The sequence below is a fragment of the Myodes glareolus genome, chromosome 6, assembly GCF_982192425.1.
Source record: "Myodes glareolus chromosome 6, mMyoGla1.1, whole genome shotgun sequence".
NCBI classification, from domain to species: Eukaryota; Metazoa; Chordata; class Mammalia; order Rodentia; family Cricetidae; genus Myodes; species Myodes glareolus.
Genome location: NC_142031.1, coordinates 59,345,999 through 59,355,505, shown reverse-complemented (window position 1 = coordinate 59,355,505; position 9,507 = coordinate 59,345,999). Strand labels below are relative to the sequence as shown.

General features: G+C 42.4%; 1 pseudogene; it reads left to right on the top strand.

Annotated features, from left to right (window-relative positions):
* The first annotated feature begins 3,182 nt into the window (after positions 1 to 3,182).
* Positions 3,183 to 3,796, top strand: LOC125403909 (peroxiredoxin-1 pseudogene; annotated as a pseudogene).
* Positions 3,797 to 9,507: the final 5,711 nt, after the last annotated feature.

Here is a 9,507-nt window from a genome sequence, read left to right as displayed (position 1 = left end):
ACCTAGTGTTTATTCTTTTGATTTAGCCGTCTTTACCAGCGATGTCAGTTGGAAATGATGGTGAACTTGTAAGTGGTTTGTCAAGGCTGAACGGGACGGCTGTGGAAACAAAGCGGGAGAGAATATCAACAAGTCCACGGCAGTTTTTGTGGGTGAAGCGGAATGATATTCCTAAACAAGATAATGGGGAAATGTCTGGAATAATCACTCCAGAAAGGAGTGTGTGAGAGAAGTGTCAGAAAAGCAGCCGATGATCCTGAATAAACTGAGAGTATTCAAAATGCGGTCTAATGAAAAGACAGCAAATTGCTCTCAACTTTTTCAGATAAAATTGAAAACATTTCCATGGCTACCAGTAGGGAAAGGATTTCATAAACAAGGACTGAGAAGCATTACTGTAGGGAAACGGAAATTTAATTAATTGTTTTAGCAAAAGAATTCTGTTTATTTAGAGAGCTCATTAAGAGAACCAAATGTCAAACCACAAATTAGAAATAATTCATACTTCATCTCTGTCTGACTTACTTCTATATACTTCGTGTTTTTTCACAGTGTAGACACCAATTTTTCCTTAACCAATTGTTGATCATGGTACTAACTGCTTTTGGATGATTTCTATCAAACAGCTGTGCTAGATTTGTATTGATCCTTGTGATTGATCTTTGGGATCATTGTTGAAGCTTTTATGCATACAAATGTATCATTAAAAGCTTCACTTAATCCTGAAGAAAACATTTTTGGTTTTACTATTTTCTCCTTTTTCTCTAAGGGCCATTGACCTCCAGAACAAAGTAAAATGGGAAGCTCAGTTATAACCTGTTAGTCGGTCAGCACCAGGTGTGTTTTTGGAAGGGTCTCCCTTGCTGATTGCTCGCAAGGTGAAGATCATTTGAGACTCTTCCTAGTTCTACTATGCATTTGTCTTTCCAAAAAGCAGCTCGAGGACTGGGGATGCGGAACAGCTGGTGGAGAGCTTGTCTAACACACACAAAGCTCTGGGTTCAGTCACTAGGGTCACATAAATTTGGTGTCAGGGTCCATCCCTCTAATCCTAGCATTTGTCACCAAGAGGGAGAAGGATCAGAAGTTCAAGATTATCCTCTGCTGCTGGGAGAGTTTGGGGGCAACCTGGACTCCCTTCGATCTCATCTAAACAACAACAACAAAAAAAAAGGTGCTGCAGAAATCAGCATGACAATTTTCTCCATTAGTGTCATTGTCTGACCTAACTGAGTTTGGAATGTTGATGAACCTTGCTGAGATGCTCCTACTATGGTCTTGGTGCAGTATTCTTCCCTTTCTCTACAGCTTTTAGTAGCTTTTGAGGAGATGGTAGATGTTTGCTACTCTCTCTTTGAGCATAGAACAAAGCTCTCTAGGTATCATTTCTACTTGATATCTCCCGTCTTTAGCTGAGGACAGAATAGCTACCATATTGCCCATGCCTCTTTGCAGGCATACATGTCACGTGATCACAGTCTAAGGAATAGGATCTAAGAAGAAGAGCTGTATGAAAACAAGCAATACCCAAAGTGAGCGACCAACAATGTGTTCTAGTAAATCTTTGCCAAAAATAGCATTGCAATATCATCCACATTTGGCGACAAAGATCATCTCCACAGTAGTTGGAAATGTCTTAGGTTTGAGTGACAATGAGCCAGCTCCAATTCATATAAAAAATGAATCAAAATTGTGGTTTACATAATTATTACCCTGTTAGGATTTGGTGTTGAACTCGGATAGAAGCAGACCAAGCAGCATTTGTGTCTCCCTTCTCTTAGGGTTTCTCCTTACTCTTGTGTCACAGGAATTCTTCCTTCCCATGTCAGCGAGTTTGTGAACATTGGTGATGACTCTAGATTCTCGCATCAAGACCCTTCGCCACTAGGAAATGAAATCTGCTGACTGTACCCCTCAGGTTAGTGAAGAGACCATTTCTGGGCTGGAGGTCTTTGTCCTACAGGAGTGGAACTTTCTGCTCAAATTACATGACTTGCACAAGAAAAATAATTCCTTACAAGGAGGGGAGGTTCTGAGTGTCCCACAGTGAAGACAGTAAGTGCTTAGTGCAGGATCTCTGCATGTGATGGCTCAAGCGAAGTGGACGGTCGCCAAGGACCATCTCCTAAACCAGGGCAGACCCACCTCGAGCAGACCTGCCTAGGAATGAGTCTGACCAGACACCACACCTGTACCTGGAGTTCCTTCAGCAAAAACACCGACTCCAGATGCACATCACAGAACACCCTCTAGACACAGGTCTGGGGCCTCTGCCTTCCAGGATTTCTCTGCAAAGGACAGCAGAAAGGTAGCGCTATCAAGTCCCCAAGGGAAAGGAGCTGCTCATCCCCTTCAAATTAGCACATCTACTCACAGCAAAGTCTCTCAGAGCCCTGCATTACATGGTTCCATATTGAGGTAAGCGCAATTTTCTTACTTTTGTTTTCTTAGTAAGCTATGCTTTCTTCGGTGGCTTTTTAAAGCTTTACTTAAAAAAAAAATCAGCCTTTAGGCTCTACCTCACATTTAAGCGCACACCTGAATCCCTGTGGTAACTACAGATAGAAAGAGAAGAAAAATGATGCATTTGTTTTCCAGCAGCTTATCAGAGGCTTCGGGGGAATCGTGGCTTTTCCACTTTCTCATGACATCATTGTTAGAGGTCCTGCCATTCCAGAGTGGTTGCCACATAGGATTCATTCAGTACTTTGGAACTGATTGAATACAATTTTTTTTTAATGTGTGAAATTGAATAGCTCTGGTTATAGCTCACTGGTGTAATCCCAGGACCCTTGAGGTTAAAGTTGGAGGATCATGAATTAAAAATCAGTTTGGGTCAGATAGTGAGACTAGCTTGCGCTATAGCGATCCTACATCTCTAAAAGAAAGAAAGGAAAGGAAGGAAGGAAAGAAAGGATAAGAGAGAAAAAGAAGGAGAGAGGGAAGGAGAAAGGAAGGAAGAAGAAAGAGAGAGAGAGAGAGAGAGAGAGAGAGAGAGAGAGAGAGAAAGGCAAAACACTAAAACTGTGAGTTGTGTTGTAGCTCAATGGCAGGGGGCATGATTAGCATGCATAAGAACTTAGGACTTAAGGGAATAAAAACAAAACCACATAGAATCCTCTTCCCACCTTCCTGTAGTTATTCTAGTCTGAGACCCGTGAATCAGCCCTGCCAATAGCAAGATGTCTCCTTGAAATGCCAAAATTGGGCAACCTGCCCCTACTTCAAAGCCACAGCTGTGAAGCCAGATGATCAGCTCAAAGGGATCGGCCTCAATGAAGAGTCCTTCCTTTGTGATCTTGACTTCCCTTCTGGGTGCCCATGGAGATTGTTGCTTTCCATGATAGGGCAGAAAAGGTTTAGAAACTCAATAGTCCAGCGATGGGTTCATCTGTGGATTCTCACGTCTGTCACTGGCCTGGACCAATACAGGCAAGAAACAAGGAGGATGGTGACCCTTGGGCCGTCCATCCCTGAGTGAACCACTGCTCAGGATTATGGAGTCTTAAAGGCAGATGGAGGTCTCTCTTTCGGGGACCTCTTTATCACTGATGACAAAGTCATCCTTCACCAAAGCACTAGAAGTGGTCTTCCTGCTGACTGCTCTGTAGATTAGATGCTGAAGTTAGGCTAAGCCTTCCAGTTCACTGACACACATGGTGAAGTAAACCCAGCTGGCTGGAAATGTACCAGTGATAACATTGACTTTGATCTCAAGAAGAGCAAAGAGTATTTTGTCCAAACCAAAGTCAGCCCTAGCTGTTGTTTTATGCCAGACTGCACTGGCAGTCTGTAAAAGAGCATCTTTTGTACTTATTGTCCTTAAACGCAAGGTGTGCTGTGATTCAAGACACACTTTACCCTCAGGGTGGTGGGAGATCACCCCACTCCTTGCACTGGAAACAGCCTGAGCTGTTTTGTGGGCAAATCATCTGGTATACCAGTAGCAGGGCATCAGCTTCTTAATCTTCTGTAGTACCAATTGAACTTGGACTGAGGAAAAACAGGAAACAAATATAGATAAAGGCAAAAACAAGGAGAGAATCAAATCATGTTCTCTAAGACACGCATAATGGACACTAAGACTGATACTGTCCCCAAAACGCGATTGCATAGCTTTCATGTTGGCCTAACTTTTCTTCCAGCCACACATCAAGTCCCCAAGGCTGCACACGGATGGTCCAGGCATCAGAGAAGGCCAAGTTCCAGCAATGTGACCATTCGTTTACTTCCAGCCACTGCCATCATTCTGAAACTGTTGAAAATTTATGGCCTTAATGTTTGAATCTCTGGAGAAGAGCCATATAGAAAAATATAAAATGTAAGATATATATTTCCGAAGCCTGCAGTTTAGACATATGCTTTTAATTGTAAGCAAGTCATTTGGCACAGATTTTTCAAGAGGCTTTGCTACCATTGTAGATGGGGTGGAAATGTTAAATTACTTCCACAACAAAAAGTAAGACCAAGGCAATGACCTGAACAGAAAACCAGCATCTCATTCACCTCTCCAATGTCATCATAATTCCCTGTGACTTGAAATTACATTTCAGCTCAGGAATACAAAACACAATCTCCCAGTATTGGAAATAAGTCATTTTCTCTTGTCTAGGCAAAAAACAAAAAAAAAAAAAAAAAGAATTTGACATTCTTGAGAATTCCAATGTTTTGAGAGCCTGAGGCAAAGTTAACAGTGCAATGAAATCAGAGCAAATATGCCAAAAAAAATGTGTGCTCTTGGGTTGAGAAGTGCCCTTGTCCAATATTTTACAGGAAGCAGTCACAGCAAAGAGAGGAGTGCATGCAAGAAGGTGGGCACACATAGCTGCCTAGGTAGTTCTGTGTATAACGGGAGGAGAGGTCCACATACCCTTGAACTGGCAGGCTGTATTTAATGTGCATGCTGATTTGTGATTCCTAAGTGTGGAAGTCTTCGGTAGGCAAAGCTCTCAGAGAAACGAGTTTGAATATTGCTTGAACCTGGGGATCACTGATACGCATTGATTCATTCTATATCTGCCCTGCAAAAGTGCAACTGTGTGTCACTGTGTTGCCCAGGGACCATGGGTAGGAAGGAGGAGTAACTAGATAGTTAAGGTTAGGTTCTAGGCAGTGTGGGTTATATGTTACCTCCGTGGACTTTCATAAGAAAAACAGGGGCCATGCCAAATTAAAATATTTTAGCATTTACCGTGTTTATCTAACTTATATTTGTGGGGGTCACTTTACTTATTTATTTATATACCTATTTATTTATTTATTTATTTATTTATTTATTTATTTGGCTTTTCAAGACAGGGTATCTGTGTGTAACAGCCCTGGCTCTCTTGGAACTAGCTCTTATAACCCAGACTGGCCTCAAACTCAAAGAGATCCACCTGCCTCTGTCTCCCAAGTGATGAAATTAAAGGTGTGCGTCACCACCGCCTGGCCTGGGTCACTTTATTTTGAGACAGGGTCATAGGATGTAACCTAGGGCATTCTTAAATTCATGACACCCTACACACACACACACACACACACACACACACACACACACATACACTTTATTCTCTCAAGTGCTAAGATTATATATGCACACCACCCTGGAACTTATGTGACTTTAATTAATGTAACAATCATTGAAGTGGTTTGATCAGCTCACTCTACAAAGGCCGCTTATTCCTGAGGGGGTCCTAACGTCTCATTTGTCGTCCCTGGGGTTGGTATTTCACAACACAGGGATTCGATTCTGTGGGCAGACCCATGACTCCTCCCTCCATCATTCATCCGTCATCTGTTCGCCACCAACAAAGCAGCCCATGCATTACGCCCTCTGATCTTGATTATCCGTTCATGCAGTTCCCAAAAACCAGATACATGAGCAGTGCACTCTAAGCAATTGCTGTCAGTAGAGAATGGCCTTTATGCAGTAGCTCAGATTTTTCTAAGGAAAAATACTCAGAGATTAAGTAAAACAAATGCCCATTTCTAATCCTGTCGGTTGATGGTTAGGAAGAAGCAGTGGCGTCTCGGGTCTAGCATTTATGACACTATTCTAAACTCCTTACCATCACTAGATCTGTCCACTTATGCTGAGGGTCCTCATTTATCTGTGCTTCTCAGGGAATCAATACCCATTTGCTTACTGAATTAGTGACGGAAGCTATGAATGAATGGCCACCTCCACCGTCAGGGAAGTCTGGCTTGCTGATGGTAGAAGCCAGTGACAGGTGGGGAGTACCTGAAAGCTGGAAGACAGGTTGATTGACTGTATAGAGATGAAAGGATTCAGAAGAAAGGAAGGATTATCTAAGACTGCTTTTTGTTGTTTTTATTTTTTAAATAGCAAAACAACATTTCAAAGCAAAACTTAGATAGACCTAATCTGATATCTCCTTTGGGGGCATCTTGGAAGAAGAGTGAAATGGAACTAGGAAATATGTATTTATAGTCAGTCTTTAATATTTCATCCCAATTGATAGCTGTCACAAGACTCAAATGCGAATCGGTCATCATTGTAGAGTGGAAGAAACCTGGGCTAAAAGATACAAATAGTCTTGTCTCCCTGCAGCATATTGAGGCGCTAAGGTTTGAAGAAAGGGCTAACGGGCACCAAATTGACCTCATCTTCCCTACTAATTCACAAGATCTCTCTCTTCAGGATGAAGGGACGAAAAGGAAGAGCTACATTCTGGAAATGGAAAATATTGCAGCATACATCAAAACGGCATTGTGCGTGCTGACTCGGAGTGATGGAGAGGGACAGAAAAAAGGCTAATTAAACACAGTTCCAGGCTTGCTAACCATACTGAACCACCAGACACATGATATATTTATGTCCCATCTCCTCTCTGTGACTAGAGGTTTAAATGATAAAGTCATTCAAAATCTTTCAGATGCTTGCTTTAACTGCTGGAATGAGTATGCTGGGCCAGGAGGAATAATGGGCTAATTGGTAGCTTTTATTTATACTTGATAAAACAATATATGAATCAACCTAACCTCTCACCTGGTGCGGGAGAATTATCTGTATTCTGTCAATCATGTATTTTAATAAAACGCTGATTGGCCACACAGGCAGTATAGGCAGGAAAGACAGACAGGAAGTAGAGGTGAAGCAAAGAGACTGGGAGTATTCTGGAAGCAGAAGCTCCCTCTGCCACTCCTGCGCAGACCACCGAAGAGGCAGCATGTAACTTGCCCAGCTGAGAAAGGTATGGAGCCATGTGACTAATGTAGATAAGGATAATGGGGTAACATAAGTTATAAGAGCTAATAAGTAGCCTGACCTAATGGGCCAATCAGCTTATAATCTTATGGAGTCCTGTGTATGATTTTCTCTTTGGGGCATGCCAGTTGTGGGGTACCAGGCGGGACAGAGACCCCAACAAGCCAGCCGTCGTATTACACTCACCTATAGGCAAGGGTACTGGAATTCAAAGATGTGTGTTTGCAGTTTAAGTTCCCCAAATCTTCCCTTCCATGGACAGAGTAAAAGGCTGTGTGTTGTGTTTGCTATTTGTCAGATCATAGTTCCTGCTGAAAGTGGCTAGGTATTTTTTAATGCACGGGAAAGGGGCAATTAAGAAATCAGCAAAGTTTGAAGAACTGTTCCAACTATTGAGTAGTGTATTCTTTTCATGACTTTGATAAAATACTCTGAAAGAGCAATTACTCTGAGAAAAAGATTTATTTGGGTGCACAATCTGTAGGAATTATCTCTCTATCAGGGCAAGAAAGTCATGCCAGAAGAATCTTAAAGCGCTAATCACACAGGGTCACAGTCAAGAAGAAAAGAGCTCTAAAGTCCTTACTGAGCTGGTGTTCTTGTTTCTATGCATTCTAGGACTGGAGCTCAGGAAATGGCATCACCCATTTTGAGTGAGTATCCCCACCTCACTTGGCATAGCGATAATCATCCCTGGAATGCCTAGAAGCATGTCTTATTGTTGCTGTCACATTAACAATATTAACTACCACAGGCAGTTACAAGACCATCTTTTGGTTCCAGTTCAGTGGTGTTTACTACTGAGGGGAAAATACAAGAGGAACAGCCATTTCTTTCCCTAACTTGGGCAATTGGCTTGAGTTTGATAAAGAAGTGTCTGTGTGAATCAGCTATCTCCCGAGCTTACTCGGGCCCATCTGTCCCCTCGGCATTCTTGGCGCTGATCTATGTGGTAAGGGCCAGCCTTCACACCCGAGGCCGCAGTTACTGTGTTTGCACTCAGTGTTGTGGCTACAAAGCTGCTGTTGAAATTTCTTCTCAGTCGTAACCCCTGTTCTCGTGCAGGACAAACGTCTGTCATCTGGAATTTCACAGCTCCCAGATGCTTGATTTGCATCTGCACCACATCAGACTTAGATAATACAATGACATCTGGCCTAAAGATGGCCAAAGATCCGCAGGATGCAGTCATTGATTGGGGTGTTCCAACTGTCGCTAATATAGCCCAGATGACATGGAGCCTGGAGTAATAATGAACACCCCCAAATGAACTGCCTTTGTTTGGTTGAATTTAATGGTACTATAAAGGAAGTGTGCTAGGGTCCACATGTTTGTATTCCAGAGACACCTTCTAAAGCAATCCTTTCCCTTAAAACTGGTTTTGAAATCTTCCTTCTATTCCTTCAGGAGAATAAAAATTTTGGTTTATGGAGAGAGACAGCAGAGACAGAGAAACAGACTACTTCCGCACAGAGCCATTAAGCAATACAAAGAGCAAACCTTGTATGAAGACCAACATTTGCAGTGGGAATTTAAGGACAACGATGTGAACTCATGATAACATCAAAGACCCAGTAAACTCTATGACATCAGAACCCTGTGCTCAATCACAGACCAGCTTGCAGAAGAAAAGAGTGGGCCCTGCCTGGTTCGAGGGTATGTGTGAGCTTAACTGTACCTGCTCATTCAATTACCACAGCTTAAGCATCTTTTTAAATATTCTAATTCAAAAACAAAGCAGAAGCATAAGTCAAGTGTCAGTCGATCTATGGCTGGTATTACCGATGTTCTGACCACGTATCTCAGTCCTCGTCAACCAGATGCCTCTCTTGGCAGAAAATTAAAAGGATGTCCTCTACAACCATAATTCCGCAGGTGCTTCAGACAGAACACACCCTCTCCTTGGCTGTTGGAGTCTGAAGTATACAGCACGTCCTGATGCAAAACCTGGATTTATATGCAGCCTGAGCAAAGCAAGAGTTGGCTGCTATGGAACTATCAAGTCTCCAATTAGGTGAATCAGTCAGAAGCACACAACTCCCTGGGAACCATGAACTGGCTTTGGAAAGTCTGATCTTCCTGGCATGGGAGCAATGCATGCTTTGCTGCAGCATGATTTGCATTGGATTATTGTATGCAAATTTCACCTTCATTTTCACTCTTTCAGAGAGAGTCTCTGGTCTACAATAAAGTACGAAGCCCCCTCTTACAGACTTCCATGCAGCCCACTGAGTTACACTTCGAAGTACTCATTCTTTATTCTCATAGTTCTTCATTGATGCTCTTATTTATTTGTC